The 19926-nt window shown below is 38.0% G+C and overlaps 1 protein-coding gene across 4 annotated transcripts in view; it reads left to right on the forward strand.

Annotated features, from left to right (window-relative positions):
- The first annotated feature begins 1468 nt into the window (after positions 1–1468).
- Positions 1469–19926, forward strand: part of PARP6 (poly(ADP-ribose) polymerase family member 6) — a 1412227-nt gene continuing 1393769 nt past the window's right edge. For 3 of the 4 annotated variants that reach the window (XM_044077510.1, XM_044077512.1, XM_044077513.1), the window contains exons 1-2: positions 1469–1654; positions 5415–5565. The gene's annotated coding sequence lies outside the window, so the exon portion shown is untranslated. The remainder of the gene's footprint in view (positions 1655–5414; positions 5566–19926) is intronic. The other variant, XM_044077511.1, reaches the window with a different exon arrangement.

Here is a 19926-nt window from a genome sequence, read left to right on the forward strand (position 1 = left end):
ATGTATCTCCAAGTTGTGTCATAAAGTTCAAAGCAATTTTTTTATATAGGATTGTGTTTACATACAAAAGTTTTTTATGTGTAACAAGTTTGTAGGAATGTAGGGCATTATTAGTAGCTTTTCTGGCTTTGTATTTTTAATACTGTGTATCACAAAAGCATGGTACATTGAAAAAGGAAAGAGAATTGAACTGAAGGAGTTAATTCTGTGCTTTGGTAGGAAGTTACACAATTATATTTTAATGAGTGAAGATATTTGATTGGAAGGATGTTTAATGTCACATGATTTTAGAATGTATTTAAACTGGCGGCTAATATTTTTTATTCATTCTGATGAAGTCCATACTACGGGGACGTAAGTGCTAAATTGTGAATAAAAAGTGTGGTTTTCTGCATCACCGTGGTCCTTTTCCTTGGAATTCTCTATATCGTATATATGTTTGAGCATGCTGTAGGTGAACTGATTTGAATACTGAGTTTATGATTAGTATGCCATATGTAATGTATTATGATGTTTTTCTTTACACCATTGTCCTCGTATGTAATGTCTTGTAAAATATGTCTTCATTCACAATTATTTTGACGTGAATTATGTATGTTTGCACTCTTTCTTGGAGATGCTTTTCCTAAGACTTCACTGAAAATGAGAACTTCCTATCTGAACATTCACTGTCAACAAATGGAATGAAATGTAATAAAATTAAATGAGTAAAATGTGCAGCATCTTGCAGCCTCACATAATGTTACTTGCCCCTGCCTCTTTAAGCATAAAGAGTTAGCAACACTATCTACTTCAGTTTCCATGTGCAATATAAATATGGAAAAATAAGAATAAAAGGGTAATTGTCTTCAATTATAATATAAATATGGAGAAATCAGAATATAAAGGTAAAAACCTTCATTAAATTCCAGAATGTTAAGACTTAAAAGCAAAACACTGAAGGAATTTGTAAAATTGTTTAACTTGTTATATCAGAAGTGCTGTCATTAACAGTGATGCATGAATTGCAGTTTTGTGTGTGTGTGTGTGTGTGTGTATGTGTAGGCATGCATGCGCCTGCATCTTGGAGTACAATTTCTAATATGTGCTTGCACATGTGCACTTTTGCTAACACACACACACACACACACACACACACACACACACACACACACACACACACACATGTCTGTTATCTGTAGGCATGCATGTACCTGCATCTTGGAGTAAAATTTCTGATATGTGTTTGCAGACTTGCACTTTCTGTCTCTCTCTCTCTCTCACACACACACAAGCACACACCTGCACATGTCTCTTGGAGATTGCTGTGAGCATAAATATAAATATATTTTTTTGAACACGTGACAGTGCCTTTCTGTATGCCTTGCTTTTGAGATGGGTTCGTTGTCATCTCACTGCTAACATAGCTCTGTAAAGCTTTCTATCCTGTCAGCTAGGAAGATCACATGATCCTTTCGTGCTGCAACAGAGCATGTGCAAACCCATCTGGGCCACTGTGCTCTTCAATGCAACAACAAAAGCCAAGGAAATCTAAGCAGTTACACTGGAAACCTGCCAGTGGGGGGGCTTTTTCCCCCACCATTTTCTGTACGCATTCTTTTTACAGGAGGCTATCCCAGCTGGACTAAGGACTGTGGGATACAGTAGTTTACAGGTAAGCAGATGAGGGTCTTCTGGTGAGCATTATAAAAGCTATCTTTGTTTTTCACACAATGGCCACTGTCTGCCTTAGCTCTACAGGCAGACAGTGGATTAAAGCTACTGTCTCCATTTGATAAAGCTGTTTCTTTTATGTGGGAATTACTAGTGATGCTTCTATGTCTGCATTAAGAGAAGGCAGAGTATATTGTAGCCTAGAAGACATTTCGAAATGCAACTTGTTGAAATATGCTATTTTTTCAGTAATTTGTTGGTTAACACTGTAGCTGACATATTAAGCCAACATTAGATTTCTTCTACTTTAATAGATCATGGAGTTTGTGTTCATATTTAAGATGTCTTTTCTGCAGCTGTATTCAGTATTAACCATATATTGTAATTGCTCTTCCTTAATTATAAAGTATCACTGATGTTCATGCTGAGCTGTGTGTTAGGTATGCTTTCTCTATCAGTTTTTACCCATCCCCCTACTTACCAGTTGCACCTGAAGGAAGCCTTGACTCTAAGCATCCTTGATTTTCAATTAATGTGTTTTAGGATATATTTAATTTCTTTTGTTGTTTAATATTCAGGAGCATGTTTTGCAAAATAAATACAAATCTGCATGGGCCTAGCTGTTTGGTTTCATAGACTATTTGCTATCTGAACTCTGGCTTGGAAGGTATAGCATTAGGCAATGCTTAATATGTTGTTGCAAGGAACGCTTAATATGTTGTTGCAAGGAACTCAAGCTCACAACCTAGCCTTACCCTGGGTTATTCTGGCAGAATGTCAGGAGATATGTGACCTGTAATAGTTATTTATTTATTTTTTCCTGTATGAAGATTATGGGTTTCTGATTTCACCTTCCTCAAAAAAAAAGTTATATTAATGTAAGTGGATCAAAGGTGGCAGACACAGTAAACATGGCAAAATGTTTATTAAAAGAGGAATCAGTATTTTACACCTGGGTTATAGCACCAGAGGCACACTTTCTGCATTGTGGACACCTTTAAGGAGAAATGCTTGAAAAAATGCTAATTTCTAATAAATGCTATAGGGCTTTTAACTGTCCTGACTGATTGGGATATAGACCATTTGTGTCAGTATGGCATTACGGAAAGGAATAAATCCTACCATTGTTAAGTTTGTAGCAGGTATGAAGTAGCCAAAATATTTATTTCTGCCACTAATAGGGTTGCCATGTTTTCAAATGGCCAAAGTGGGACATTTTCAGGACACACATCAGATTTTACAGTCTGACACATACCCACGGTCAGTACAAAGGATAGAACTTAACTTTTTTGCCTAAATAAAAGCTTATTCTTGTAGCAAGTTTAGTTGCTTATTCTGTTTCTTGTAACATTTAGGTATTTTGGATACAGAAATAACTATTTTATGCAACTGTTACAGAAATATGACATAATTATGTCCTACAATCTCAGGACATTTGCCATTTTTTTTATATTTTTTGTCAGGACACAACTGCCCAAAGAGGGACTGTCCCTCGCAAAGTGGGGCAGGTGATAACCCTAGCCGCTAACTTCTGAGGTTATATTTGAACAGTGTAATGCTGCTGAAAAGATGGATTGGTGTAATCTCACTATCTGGGCAAACAATACATTCTGCACATGGTACTTGTGCTAAAATCCGCCACACTGTCATAATGATCTCTTGAAATTAAGTATTTTATTTATTTCAGCTGTGGATGATAGCAGTACCAGTTAGTCCATTTGGAGTTGGCTGAAGTCTAGGGAATGGTACTTTGTTTCTGTTATGAACTGAGTATGTAAATGCAAGTTCTGAGGTTAGTGTCTTGTCCCACCCACTTCTGCTTCACTGACTGGACAAATCTGACCCAGTACCCAAGGAGAATAATTTATATTGTTTCTTAGTGAAATACTTTCACTTGCTATGCTTTATCCTGAACTATCTTAGGCATGCCTGATTATCTTTGTGTGCTATAAACTCTGCTGAGTATTGTTAAGTATTTTAGAAATGGTATGTAGGAGTGACAGTACATTTAAATGCCATCTGCTGAAGTTTTATTGCTTTTCTTACAACAGTACTTTTTAGCCAGATATTTATTTGCTTACACATGCTGATTTTACCAGCTGCTGCCTCTAGAACAGTGGCTTAGCATTAAACGTCTTTACCTCAGTACATATTGTCTTAGTATTATTATTACTAATAGTATCATAAAGTTTCTTTGTCCAGCACAGAAACTGTCCGATTACTGAATTTTTCTTTGTTGTGAAGGTGGGCAAATTTTATTTTATTTAATATTTGATATGCTTTGATTTGATATGCTGGCCATCTTTTTGGACTGATTCAGACAGAACCTTTACAGACAAGTCCTGTGCACAAAGTAAACTATTTCAGTTTATAATTTTATTCAGTTGAATCTTTTACTGTAACAAAAATAACATGCTGTCAATATTTTACTTTACATTTTACTCAGTTCTATTATTTACTATAGTGAAAATGTACTATTTACAGTATTTTAATTTACTGTTTTACTCGATTGTCTTTGTTAATGTACTGTAAGTAATGGCGTTTACTGTACTTTGCAGCATCATTTACCTCGCAGTGCATTGCATAGCGTATTTACTGACCTATATTATTAACCTTGTATGGCTTGATGTTTTAAATGTCTGTATAGGCACCTCAACATATGACATGTCAGACAGTTTGCATATACCAGAGATCTCTTTGTTTACAAATATAGCCAGTCTGTTGATGACATGATAATTATTTGTTATTAGCATTTTTCTGTTGCTCTTTGGAACCTGGACTGTATCTGAAATTACCCCTTTCTGGATCAGTACCTTACTTCAGTTAATAAATAAGTTACAGAATTAGGCATGCCAATAGTGATGTAAACTGTTTGAATTTAGCAATAATCTAAGTGCAGCCAAGAGTGGAAGAGGGACTCATAATTCCATAGTCTGTTTACAGTCAAGAAACATGCAGTTACCTGCCCCAGAAAGAAATATTATTTATGTATCTACAGTTGTTTTCAGGGACGATCTAATTGGGTAGTGTCCTTTTTCAGTGGAGGCCAAGGGGAGAAAAACTCCACATGAGTTCACACAAAACAATGAAAATGTTTTTAATAGCCTAGTATAGTCTAATCTTTCAGAGACAGTAGGTAGGCAGACGTTGTGAAGTAATACATAATGACATGCTAAAATACTTTATTGATATGATGCAGTCTGTGAGTCCAGTACCAGTAAATAACAGATGTAATGTTATCTGTATGCAAGGTGGATTTAATTCAAAACCATTTCAAAATGGTAAAATAAATGCCCCATTTGGTAGGGGTAGTTGTCAGGCTGTGCTCATTTGGTAGGGGTCATTGTCAGGCTGTGCCCATTTCATAGGGGTAGTATATCATGTAGCCACAAGTTACCTAGGATCCAAAAATAGCACATACAGAGGAGACAGTTCTGCACATTTGAGTGAAGCACATTAGTGGAAATTATTATATGCAAATCAATGAAAGAATGATTGTAAGGAATGGGGTTAGGTAATGGGCAACAGGGACATTGATGCTAGAAAGCAGCCTCCATTTTATGTTGCCTTCTCACAGGCATTGTAGTGGCACGTATTGGAATCAGAGCTTCTGGGAGAGTTCATAAATGAGCCATACACAATGGCATGAGAGAAACATGGGCAATGGGCAATTTACTCATGATGTGTAATAGTTGCTTCATTTTGGATAGTTGTTACTTATTCTCACAGTTATTTAATACATTGTCCTTTTATCCATGCAGGCTGCTGCTTCCGAAGTATTGGTGTTCTTTGAATGACACTTATTTATACTCCTTGAAACCCTGACATGAGCTCTGATTCAGCTGTTCCATTCTCCTAGACATCAAGGTGTCAACAGCTGGAGTAACAGCCCCAAAGTGTTTTATATCACAGGTATGTATGTGTGTGTGTGTGTGTGTGTGTGTGTGTGTGTGTGTGTGTGTGTGTGTGTGTGTGTGTGTGTGTGTGTAACATGATGATGTTACTGGGAAATGACATCCTAGGATGTGCATCAGTTGTTCATGTTGATTGCCTACAGTTCATGGTGGCTGGTGAAAACCAATTATTATTGTAGCCAGGAAGGGGAAAAAGTAAAGCACTGGTACTACAAAGCTGCTGTTGGTTGTTTATAGATAGGCAGCATTCACTTTTGACATCAATTATTTGATATTTTATTTCTTTCCTTGTATCTGATGCATTGCTCTGTGGGCAGTACTAGGAGTAGCCAAGCTGATGAGATGAGAAAGCTGGGACTTCATAACAGAAAGTCACTACAAACCATTATCATTTGCTCGTCCCTTTTGATATTCTAATGTACATTGCATTACATGTGTTTAATGTCAGCAGTACTGGTAGCAGAACTACATTAAATCAGAGAGACAGCTGCTTTGTCTCAGACATCTGTTAATGCCAGGTGAGGATATGATGGTCAGGAATGAAAAGGGCCTACCAGTTTTGTTAGAAACACTTTCTTTTAATGTGGGCACAGACTAGTTCTGAGACAGTATTAATGATTTTTCTTGTGTAACTTATGTTATTACTTATACTCGCCCTCCACCTCTCTCTCTCCTTCTAAAACTGTCATCATTTCACACAACCCATCTCCCTCCCCCACCATATCTGTCCTTTTCCACACCCTCCCAAGCTATGCTGCTATCTCCTCTAGTCTGTATCAAACCAGTCTTATCCTACAAAAGAAAACAATCCTGCTCTCCACACATCATAACTCTTCTTATCACCATGGCCACAAGTACTTCAGCAACACAAAAAGAAGTCTCTTCCAAGTAACTTCTTAACTCTTTGTTACTTGTCTCTCTGTGGTGATGTACACCCCAACCCAGGCCCTTCTTCCCCTTCTCATAATTCCCACAACAAAACTAAAATGTACCACTGTTAATCTTCAGAGTATTAAGAATAAAGTTCCCCACGTGCATGCATGGCTAAGTCATCACAAACCAGACTTCACTGCCATCACCGAAACATGGCTCAAGACATATATCAAGGATTCTGAGCTTCTACTCCTGTCTTAGAATGACAGACTCCATAAAATGGTGGAGGTGTCGCCTTTATTATTCCCAAGCACTTGCACAGTCATTCCATACTCTTAACCAATTCCCCCTTTCTCATCTGCTGAGCTACTAGTTACTTTTCCCAAATTTAACAACCGCAAAAGCCTTTGCATCATAGTAATATACATTCCCCCAAGAAACAATAGTCCTATTCTAGAAGAAATTCTAGTTTGGACAAGCTTTAACATACAAAATGAAACTATCCTTTTAGGTGACGTTAATATCAACTGGCTAGACATCTCCAATAATAATCCTTCCGCAAATATCAGCCTACACGTATATTCTCAAGTAATTTCTGATATCACCAATTTCTGATATCACCAGACCTAACAAGAACACAAACAAAGGCTCAACCTTAGATTGGATCCTAGTTTCTGACCCTGATAAAATCTCTTCCTCAGGCATTGTCCCTGATAGTATCAGTGATCACTCTCCAGCATTCATTATACATAGGCCAACCTCTACAACTAACCCTCACCAATACAAATATATCAGAGACCTGTCTCACTTCTCCTAAAACAGCGTCAATGACATCCTGCAGAAAACAAATTGGAACCCACTTAAATTTCTCCCACTCAATGAAGCTGTTGAATTCTTTAATTCCACATTCTTCAGAATTCTAAACTCTCTTGCCCCCTTAAGACTAAAGAGTCAAATCAAAACATGCCACAAAAGGTGCTTCAACAAGGTATTAGCTTAAGGGTGTGCACACTTATGCAACCAGCTTATTGTACATTTCTTATTTTTTATATTTTTTCCCTAACAGAATTGGTTGTTTTTCAATTGAATTGTACAGTTTATAGGTCACATTAAAGATGGGAAAAGTTTTGAAATGATTTATTGTTGTCTTTCACAAAAACCTGGCATTTTACAAAGATGTGTACACTTTTTATATCCACTATATATATATATATATATATATATATATATATATATATATATATATGGTAACTTTAGTGAAGTAGCAGATATGTCGACCTCAAAAGGACGACAAATAGAATGTCAATACGTTACCATGCATGGCCTGGGAAAGAACCTTGGCACATACAGTTTTCAAAAATAACATAGAAAATATATATATATTTTTTTTTTGCAGGTGGCAAGCCCAGTTGCATCCCCCATAGACCCTGCTAATTATATATACTAAGATTGCAAAATACCTGGGAAAAGGGAATATTCCCCAACCCAGGGATTGTCGGTCTAGTGTACCTGTGGACCATCTCCATATAGCAACTAAATATGGTCAATTAAACAGAAGTCAACAAACGTGCATGTAGTCCAAATGCAGCACCCCCCTATATACGCACCCTCATATATACCTCCTTCCATTAGTACTTTACTACCATAATTTCATTTTTATGTAATGCAGTTGTTACTTTTGTAATACTAGCCTAGTTTTAGCCAATATTGCAGTCTGGGTGCATTAAGATTTGCCCTTATTTTATTTTTCCACTTGAACCTGCCTTTGATTGTCATGCCTCTGCCCTGGTTACCATAGTGACCCTCTCCTCCTTCTTAGGGGTGAGATCATATTTGTGGAGGTAAGACTAGAGCATCTAGGGAGTGCTGTCACCCATGGTGAACTCTGGGGCTTTGTGCTGCACAGTTAGTAACCCTATCACTATATGGCCCTGTTACAGCTCATTGATGCATTTGTATTCCACATTGTGGTGCTGTATACTGCTGAACAAGCCATTGGTGTCAGTGTCATCTTCCATGGATCAAATGTCAGCCCCTTGCTGTCAGGTTGACAAACCAATGTTGACTGTCTCACTTTCACCACTGCCATGCCAACTCCTCCAGTGCTCAAACCACTGGTCTTGCCTGCATCTCCACGATGCAGCCAGGACTTTTTCCTTTGTCTGTGCAGTAGTGCTGCCCTAGGACTTGCTATTAATGCTGCTTATGTTTTTCTTTTTCTTTTAAATGCATATTATTTAAACAAAGACCATCGGTGTGCAAAATTGTATGATGAGACAGCTTTCATTTCTTAGTAATTATTGTATGAGCTGTTTAAATCATATATAATAATGCTCATTAGAAACCGAAAGCAGATCATAATCCTGTAACATGAGTACATCTTGAATGAATGGTGGAAGAGGAATATCACATTTGCTAAACAAGGAGCAGGGAAGCTTTACTGAAGAATGTGTGAGAGCAGCCAGAGTAGGAAGGGAAAGTAAGAGAATGTGAGTCATTAGTGTTTGTAACAAAACAAAAATAAAAACCTGGGCAGTCGGATGCATGCAATAGTTGTAGAAGGGGCATAGACACTGCAAGTATAACATAAATGTGAGTTGTACTGGGGGATATAGGGATATAGACTTTGCTGTGCTTATGCATTTAGAACACTAAAGTATTACTACAGTAAAGGCAGTAGGGGTGAAGCATACGTTCAAATGTAGGGTGTCTGTTTATCTGAGGTAAGATGAGGCACATTGAAAATGCATGAACAGACTAAAATGATGCACATGAGCATAGGGATGGGGTGAAGGAGAACTGGATCCCAAATATTGACAACAGTATAAAGACTGCCTGAAGCAGGCAAAAAGATGGTGTTGGTGGTGAGGACAATGAGTGATTTAGGAGAGGACTTGTAAAGACCATAGTCATGTGAGACTTCAGTCTTTCACAGATGACATAGTTCTGTCTACATCCAAGGTGAGAAAGATGTGAAGCATAGAAACTGGGTTTCTGTATAAAACAAAGCACTCGGGTAATGAAAAGGGATGGCCTTGACTTGGTCCATGCCAGTATGGATGGAATGGCTGAAAAGCAGTGACAGTAGCAGTGTGTAACAGTGACAATGGTGCACATGGATTTATGAGCTTCATAGAAGTCCTTGGAAGTGAAACAAGGAAAGAGATCCGTTACTTCAGTATGTGTGGTGTCAGTTTGTGAGGAATGACAGTGAGAAATAATGTGCAATAGTTTCAGAAACTGATGACAGTGAAAAAGCCATGCAGTTTTACAAAGGAGGGAATAAGGAAGCTAATAAAGATTTGAGAGCACATTTCTACATCAGTGGACTTAGTCCAAATTCATTCTGAATCCCATCTCATCAGTCACATTGGTAATATTAACTGTAAGACTATTTAAGTGGTCCCCTTTCCCATAAAAGTTAACTAGTATTTAGAGTTATGGGGTTGAGTGGGACTGCAGCCATTACAAACATTTTTCACTTTACATATTTAGTTTTTTTTTCTCCACTAAACCAGTAATTTTATAAGTTTATTTTGGGAATTTGACAGTTGAAGGACTTGACATCGAGTTAAAGCTATAGAATATCTGAGGATGCAAAAAGATTGTAAAGGCGTGGACAGAAAAAAATACATTTTGCTGATACATTTGAAAACGAAACACCATCATGGGTTGATGGTGAGAATGGAAGATGAAGATGATGAAGACAAAGCAGAAATACTAGAAAGAGATTCTTCTATCAGCATTTATCCATGACCCATAGAGAAGAAGGCCAATTTGGAGAAGTACAGCAGGTGTAGATGGGAACAAATGATTAGATGGCAAATGACCATGAAGGACTGAGAGAAGGAACTTATGGGAGTTCAAGGGGTCACACAGTGCTGGATGTGTGTGTGTGTGTGTGTGTGTGTGTGTGTGTGTGTGTGTGTGTGTGTGTGTTGAAACATTGGTTTAATTGCACTGTCTTTTCTTAGAAACCAAAGTGGTGATGAACAAATGCAAGAGGTCAGTAGCTACTTACTTGTGGAAAACTGGATGTAGGAAGGCTCCAGCAAAATACAGACATGTTGCATTCTTGTTCTTTCCAGGAACCTTATGGAAAAGATTGTGCTTCCAAAATTTGATCTTTCTTGCTGCATTGTGACTACATGCATGTGGTGATTTTGTCAGTTCAGTGTAAACAATTTATGTCACTGAACCATCACTGAAGTGTACATTTCCTGCAGATGTTGTATGCCTAACTCAAGGTATTCTTCCATATTTCTTTAGCAGGTTTAATATTTGATGTCATGACTCAAACAATATACCCTCTGTGTCTAGAGAAATAAACATGGTAGGTTTCCTTTAAATATCTTAGTTGCCAGGAGTCTGTCCAAGTGCTGTTCATAAATATTTTGTATGACTTCTTGTTTTCCTCACTTGAGGAAACAATCTTGCACTTTGTTCTATTGGTGAAACCCTAGCTTTCTTTAATGAGTATCTCTTAAAAGTAGAAACAAATTAGAGTGAAAGGATTTTAACTTGTTAGCATCTTACTTCTGTTTTGTAAGAGTAAATAAATGTAAAGCCAAGGTACATATGAGCAGAGCCAACTGCTTCAGAGATGCATATCAGTTCCTTATCTAGTACCAAATCTGCTAGTCTAGGTTTTAACAATTTTACTTATCAATATCTATTTATTTACTTTTTTGATGGATTTAGCCTAAGTAGGTGTGGCCTATTTTCACTGGAGACCGGAGGTATTTTTTATAGAAGCTTTAGAAAATTTGGCTAGGACACCTCCTATGAATCTCGATCTTCCAGTAATCCCATGGGAAAATTTAGGATTGCTGCACCCTCCTATGCTACAATACATTGTCAGTACTGGAAAATACATCTGAGCAATTTGTATGGAAATAGAACCTTCACTATTCTGAATTTCCTAGCTTCAAGGGCAAAAACACTCCCTGTTGTGCCAGCAGCCAGTGACCATGGTGTGGCAGTCCCTCTGATGACCCACTGTGAGTCTGCTTGTCTGATTTCATTCAGGCTGAGGAGTTCAGTCTTTGAATCACTGCTTCACTCATTCAAACTTCAAGTTCTTCGCTTGCAGTCCCTAGAGAGCTCTAGCAGTTTGATGCATAGCTAAACATTGCCAGTGAAACTGTCTCTGAAATTTATTCAAGCATCCATATCCATTGCTGCTAAATCAAGCACAGTTTTTCATGAATTCTTGCAGAATAACACCGTCTTCTGCAAAGGTAGTAAGTGTTGTATCACTCATCTAAGAATGCCACCAGTAGATGGACTGCTACCACCCTATCTCATCTTTCAGTTTTGTTGACAAAGTACTGGTTAAGATGTCAAACAGTGAAGAGACCTGAAAGAAGTACTCTGGAAAAAATGGTCACTGCCAAAGCCTTTGTTTGTACAAGCAGCTGTGCACATTCCTTAATGTAAAGCACAATAGGAAATACATGCAAATTGGGTTGTTTTAGTTTAAGCGGTACCTAAACTACTTTTAAAGCAGTCTACAAAGGCCAAGATACCAGATAATCTGTGCCTATTTCATCTTTTAGAATCATTCTTCAAGTCTGTGAGTCTTCACCTCATCCACCCACCAGCTGATTCCATCCGTTATTTTAACGGTATCTTACTGAAAGTACTAGAAATGTAGGAGAGTGGATCAAGAAATATGTTTGCAGGAACAGCTGTTTATGTATCAATTGTGCAAAATTAAGAGTTGTTTCCAGTAAGCATTGCATTATCTACTTTTGAAATATAACCTATTTAATAAGGGGGCATGGTGGACAAAGCCTAGTCCATGGATAGTAAGTGGGGATTTGCATTTCAGACAACATAATTTCAAAGGTTTGATGTGAAAGCTGTTTTACACTGCTTTTTATAAAATGGTATCCACAGTAGGAACATTGTCTGTCTCTCACTCACTCACTCTCTCTCTCACACACTCTCTAAACCTGTTAGCCATCTTTCACCCTGTTGGGTGAAAATTTAGTTAATTCTCCCTTCTGTCTATGGATTACACCATCTGTCAAAGCCAAAGTTTCAGAGGGGGATTGTCTCTGGAAATTGTCACTCCCTGCCAAAAATTGTCAAACCCCTCAACTCTTCAGAATGACAAAAATGCACTAAACCTGCAGCAGTCATCATAAAAATAAAACAGTTTTATAAAAACTATCATAAAATGTTAAGCTCCCAAATATACCCAAGAATAGTTTCATTCCAATTGTGATATTTTTTTGTATATTTGATACATTCTTTCAACATCATAGCTACAGTCAATATTCTTTCTGAGTTCTTACAAACTGTTGTTCATGCTTTAAGCCTATTTGTCATTTGTTTGATAACCTGCTAAGTGAGTAGGTCCTATGACTTATTTCAGCTACAAAGAAGTCAGGAGGCACGTTTATAGGTGAATACTAGGCTAACTGCCTTGCAGGGCCATTTTAAGCTTAGCCAATAACCTGAGGTCAGAATCAAACTGTGTACCTTGTGTCTATGTGGTGAAAACCTTAACCCTTATGCCAAACCCACCCCCTAAAATCTATTGAAATTCCCTGACCAGGAATCGCACCTGGACCATGGCAGTGACACCATTGAATTCTAACCACTAAACCACCAGGGTTCTCTCATGGTTGTTAAACATGAAGAAGTATAACCTGATCAGTAGTTAACTTGGCCTTTAATGTAACATTCCAGCATTAGCACTGATGTATTACATGGTATGCAGACAGTGAATACATATGCCTTTACATATAAATGGAGAAATGTAATTGCACATATGATTTCTAAGCATAAACTGCTAAAACAAACACTTCAACGTTGAACAGTTGGATACATTCGAGTGAGATCTACGGTACTTGTGTATGTCTAATATTTGTTTAATTACCGAGATGAACTGATTGTCATTGATCATTACTAATGCAGTAATAGCAGATGAGAATATTATAGTATTCTGTGAAATACTGCCTATTGTGACTTTTTTTAATAAATTGCATGGTTTAAGGACATGTCCTGAAATTATGGAAGGAGTTGGTGGTTATTCCTCTACACAATGATTGTAAGTTAATGAAATTAAAACATTTCTGACCCATAGCCTTGCTTTGCCTTCTGTTCAAGATCCTGGGCAAATATATATGCATGCAGCTTCTTGGTTCCTAGACATGTCACCTACTGCTTGACTCACAACATGGATTCAACCCCCACTAAGAGAATAACACTGCCATACTGGCCCTGAATGTATGTATAGCAGTCTTAATTCTGAGCAAGTTATTAGTGCATAATTTTCAGACTTCTCAAAAGCATTTTTATAAACTAAATCATATGCTCATGCTGGATAAATCCATTTGCATGTGTCTCAGTAACACTTTCATATCTTGGTGTTTTAGGTACTACGAGAAGGAAATCATGTTGTAAAATGAGGCCTGTAGGTGTCACTCGGGGGGGGCAATGTTTTGCCCCCTTGTGTTTTGTTTTTATAACTCAAACATGGCAAGACTGTGGGACCCTGAGTCTCACTTGTTTTGGAGATAATTCTGTTATACTGTGTCCTTTCCCTCCAAGCAATGTTGTACGAATTTCTTTTCACCTTATCTGTGCATGAGTTGAGACACTGTTCAGAAACTTTTTTCCTGTGATTAAATATGAAAAAGACCTACATGTGCACTTTGCTTTGAAATACTCTTGTTTTATTCAGTCCAAATTTCGCATTGTCCACCTCTGTCTCCCATGCTAAAATTGTTAATGGAGCTAAAATCTTAGGTATTACTATTGAATACTTACAAAAATTTGAATTCTCATACCAAATCTGATAAATTTAAAGTAATCAAAAGATGAGCCTTTGTTTAAGGTGCTTTCATCTTCCTCAATACCAATTTGATAATTGCACAGACCAAGCTGCTTCCCCCATCCTACATACAGCTCAGCACTTTGCAAATTTTGTCTTACACCCAACACACCCACATATGGCAAAAGAGCAAAGTTTGCAACTGCCTTGCAGCATTGCTTACATAACTGTGTGGCCTTCTTTCACATTTGGCTGACAAACTTTTTCTTCTTCTAAGTTTATTTCATTGGATGCAGCATGCTTGCTTTAACCCAACACATGAACTGAGGTCCTCCAATGTATCATTAGTTGTAGTTTTAAAACCTAGCAATTGGTAAGTCTGCATTTCTCAGATATGTGTCTTTAACACGTAGAACTTGGCTTTCCTTCAACTGGTAGACAACTTTCTTCCAATCCCAGTTTTAAAGCTTTTGTTTGAAAAAGCACCTCTCGTCCATGGTATTTCTTAAACACCTGCACATATTCTCTCGTTTTGCAATCATGTTTAATTCCTGGACTTATCTTAAGGTGAAATTATTTGCGTCACTTCCTGATTTATCTCTATTTTCCATGTTGATGCCTCCTTTTCCATTGTCATATTTGTGTGTTTGTCTCCTTCTCCTTGTCCTTCATTCCTTCCTCCCTTCCTAGTTAATGGCTTACACTCTCTTTGGATTGTCCCTCCTGTTCCATATGCTTTTTTTTTCTTTATAGTTTGAGTTGTTTCCCTTGGTCTCTACTTCCATTGTTCTCTCCTCTCTTTGGAATCGGATTACTTTGGTTTCTTCTAAAAGTACATACAGGTGTAATAAATGTGCAGATCAGTATCTGGCTTTTGTACAGATTCTATGTACAATAATTCAGAATTGCACGTCATTATGTGGTTTATAAAGTACTCCAACACACTATATTTTTTCACCAGTGTTGTTTATAAATGTATTAATGCTTTAGCTGCGCAATTACTACACTGAAGCTTTTTTTTTTTTTCTGGTGTCTTTCTTCTTTGTTGTTTTTTGACTTAGTTTATTGCTGGGATTGGAGTTTTCTATTGGATTACCTCTAGAAAAGGAATCGTTTTCATTTGGACTTTTCCATTTATCAGCAAATTAAATAAGTGATGAAATTTGTCAGTTTGTCTTAATTTTTACTAGAGATGAATAAACATTTCTAGTGTAATGGATGACAGCTGGCAAACTTCTTAGTGGAAGGTCTGATGAAGGTAACATTGAAAACAAAAATAAAGACATATACCCTTTATACTAGTTATATGAAAATTGTTCATATTCAGTTGGCAACACAAATTCTAAAATATTGTATGTATCTTTGTAACACAGGGCATCATGGAAATATAAATAGATTACTTTAATCTGCTAAAGTAAAAACAGAAAATGGCTGCTTACTGGCATGGTATCTTGGTACATGCCTTTTAGGAAGGTAAGGTAATCCAATCAATACACGTTGAAAGTTAATAAAACTAATAACAAATTCAGTATTTTCACCACTATCACTTTTCTAGCAGATATTTCTTTAAATCTTGGTGTAGAAATGTCTTTACACCCTCTGGTCACGTGCGAGTCATGTAAAATTACGTGATGCCAATCTGCATTGATTACTTTCCATACTAACCAATCATTTTTTTATTTTGTTTTCTGAGAAAATCCGAGTGTGACGGAGCCCATTTTCAGAGGAGGCCCAGGGATAAATGCTCCAGATGCAGGTAGGGTTACCACCTGTCCCACTTTATGACAGACAGTCACTCTTTGGGCAGTTGTCCCCTGCAAAAAAATTGTAAAAATGGCAAATGTCCTGAGATTTTAGGACAAAATTAATTTCCTATATTTTATGTAATAGTTGCATAAAACAGTTATTCTGTATATGAAACACCTAAATGTCATAAGAAACAGAATAAGCAACTAAAATGCTACAAGAATAAGCTTTTATTTAGGCAAAAAAGTGAAGTTCTGTCTGTTGTACTGGCCGTGGGTATGTTTTGGCTTGCTAAATCTGATGTTTGTACCAACAATGTCCCACTTTGGGCATTTGAAAAGCTGGCAACCCTAGATGCAGGTATTTGGAGTGTTGGAGGAAAACAGAACACCCAGAGGAAACCTACGCAAATGCAGGGAGAACTTGCAGACTCTGCACAGAAAGCACCCCAGCCGAGAATCAAATGGAGAACCTCTTGCTGTGAGGCGACGACGCTAATTGCTGCACCACTGTGCTTTCATTAATTGTATTAATTGAATATATCTTTCTTTATAAATGCTATATTCTAAACACAACTGCATTGAATGTTATTTTATTGAATGTATTATAAATATTTATCTGTATTCCTTCTTTGCATAGTTACCTTTTTTTGAAAGGGGGTAGTAACCTTCTGTCCAGGTCATTCCTGAAAATGGGTTTATACCTGGTGTGATCAGCCTGCTAGAAGCAAATTAACAAACTTACTCTTGAGAAGTAAGTCCTATTAAACATAATCCTCAAAATATTGGCGACCTCAAAGCAGTATCGTTTAGAAGAATTGCCTGAATGATGCTGGCTGCAATGACCAATGATAACGAATATAAATATGCATATCTAATTTGAATTTTGTAAACAATATGTACAGATCCACAAGAAACTATTTAGACTTGTTTAGCTTTAAACAATATTGTATGATACCCAAGTGTCCTTTGCTACAGTGATCACTTGATCCACAAAAGAATTAGCTCAGTGGGTTGGAATCCTGACTAGGCCTGAGACAACCTGGGCTCAACTAGGAGGATCCAGCTGTGGATAGATGGGATTTATTTTGCCCATTCTGAGACAGAGGGTATTGATAGAGTTCTGCTGCAAAAGCTCCACCTGGTAGAAGAACAGGTACTACAGTTGTGACTCAGGGAAGCATTACTGTGCAAAGCTGTGTGGTTGCACTCTCACAGGAAATTGTGGAGGTGTAGCCTCAAACATTCACATTCAGTTACATATAGCAGGTATTACATGCTTTCCACCCAACGGTGTTAACGTATAAAAAAATCTCAGTCTCCTATATTCTGTTAGATGATGGTCTTTATCTCAGTTTTTTTATCATTCTTCTGATCTCCTAGGATAGCAAAGTCCAGGAGGCATGAATAAGCTAACAGGAAGTAAGCCTCAATGTCTGTTATGGAGACAGTGGCCAAAAAATCTCATTATGAAGGACCCTGTGCTGATACAGCTATCAGCTGTCTACTAGCCGCAAACCCAAATACCCATGACAGAGGCAAGCATGTCAAAGCTGCCTTTTACACCTTTCCTCAGACAGCCCTGTGGTATGCTGTTGGTTACTTAAACCCTAGTTATGAGTATGGGGGCAGAGTTGCTGCACCTGCACCAGCTGAGAGCATCTTTCAATCATTACTTTTGTTTATAATATTTGTTTTGGCATTAGCTTGTTCCCATATTTGTATAATGTTTGTGTAAGAAGGGACTTGTCTCCGGGAGAGGTCTGCCATTTCTTTCCTTGTTTTCCTTTCCTTCCCTGACTTACAACCTCCCGCCTGTCTCTTGCCAGCTTAAGAATCGCCAAAAGCTGGATGGCCTTCCTCTCTTTGGAGTGCTGGATGCTACTGATCTATTAGTTTTCCATGAAGAAGCTCTTATTTATTTTATTCTTAAGCTTTCCTACATGCAGTCAAGACCTTCTGAATTTATTTCACCTACTTAGATTCATCTGAGCTGAGCAACTCCCCTTCTTCCCTTTTCATTTATACCTTTCTTTCATGCAGAATAAGTCACCTTACGGCTTTGCTGCTTGGTGTGTGTGTGTGTGTGTGTGTGTGTGTGTGTGTGTGTGTGCGTGATGTTAACTATATGATTTAATGTGAAATAACAATATGGTATATGGTTCTAAACTGCCTTTTTAAAGGTATATATACTTTCATAGGTGTGTACTAGGCTGATGGCCCTGGAGCCTTTACAAGCCTAGCCCATAGATAGATGTGCCCCGGCATCATGCGCCCCCCCCCCCAATGTTAGTTCCCAGTGCCTCTATCAAGTAGACCCACTGGAGTGATCCCAGGGTGAACTTTCTATTACCCATCCACTCATCAAAATTTTTTCTTGAAGAGGTGCTCTGCTTGACATGTATGGGAAGTCTATTCCAGAGCATGGACAGTCTGTGAGTGAGGAACCTGTCCCTCCAACGTGATCTGTTGATTGTGGTAATGAAGTTGAGGTCTCTGGAGCATGTGGTGTGGAGGGATTGGGATTTCTTTAGATGTAGCATTTCTAACAGAGTTGGGTCAGACATGGCTTTGTAAGTCAAGCAGAGATTGCCTCTAAGTAGGCGATATGAGACAGAGAATAGCTGGAGTCTTTTGAGTCTGTCCGTGTAGGACATGTGTTTAATGTCTAGGATCCTCTTTGTGAGATACTTCTGTGGCCTTTTCAGCTGTTGCATGTGTCTAGTAAGGTATATACTGAATAGGGCATCATACTCGAGGATTGGTCTAATGAGGGAAGAGTAGAGAGAGATGATGACCTCTTTCTTCCTGGATGCAAAACCCTTGGTAATGACATGTGCCAAACAGAAGGACTTTCTGACCACAGTGGCAATGTATTGGTCGAAGGAGAGGTTGCTGTCAACCTGTGTCCACAGATCTCTTATAATGCCTTCAGTGGGCTCCCATCGATGTGGTAATTAGTGGGAACTGAGTTTTTCCCAAAGGAGATGACAACGCATTTTTTGGTGTTAAGCTTAAGGCCATGGTTTCGACACCAGCCGTTGCTCTCAGTGAGGCCTTTCTGTAGGATGTCTGCATCACTTCAGGAGTTAATAATGGCTCCCAGCTTGCAGTCATCTGTAAACTTGGTCAGCTAGAGTCCCTTTGTTTTGGCCTGGACTTCTGAGAAGTAGATGCCGAACAGGAGAGGACCCAGGACTGATCACTGTGGGACTCAGCTCGTGACTGGTCGGCAGTCTGACTTGGAGTCCGCTACTTATCTTTCATTTATAATAGCCATCGCAGCTGGCTGCGTATTGTTCATGTTATTCCATATTATTCCTAGCTGCCAGATACTGAATTTTCCCACCTGCGAAAATTGCTGTTTTATAATAGTGGGTCAAAATAGATGTATTGGGGGGGGGTCTTCCTTTGCACATTGGGAAGCCAGTATTGTTAAATATCTTTTTTTTTCTTTGTGAAGTGCGGCTGATTATCTTTAGCAAAATGGCACTTGATGAATGTCATCAAATGTTACTGTAACCATTATTATGATATGATATGTGCAGTAGGGTTCATACATTCAGTCATCAAAATTTTGACCTACTGGAGTTCATGAAGCCTGGTTGCCGTACCCTTTGTGTTAATATATCTTTCTTCCCATGTATGTATCAACAATATTTTTGAAGGAAGTTAATTTAGACTTCTGATGGTAATGGGATGCTTAGATTATATGTTTGGGTTTTTTTTCCCCCTTTGTTGATATATATTTATGTTAGGCTTCTAAGTACATTGTTGGCTCCCTAGCTGTGAATTCAAGGTATATCCTTTCAAAAAGAACCAGATCAGATGTTGCCTTCTCGATCAGACAGAGGTGGCCTCTTGGTAACCTATAAGAAACAGAATATGATAGTTTCTAAAGCCTTAACTTTTCTAATTCTATGACTTTTGTTTTCGTAGGAATAATTCTACTTTT

Source organism: Protopterus annectens, chromosome 7.part0, assembly GCF_019279795.1.
Source record: "Protopterus annectens isolate FY-2018-M chromosome 7.part0, PAN1.0, whole genome shotgun sequence".
Taxonomy (NCBI): Eukaryota; Metazoa; Chordata; order Ceratodontiformes; family Protopteridae; genus Protopterus; species Protopterus annectens.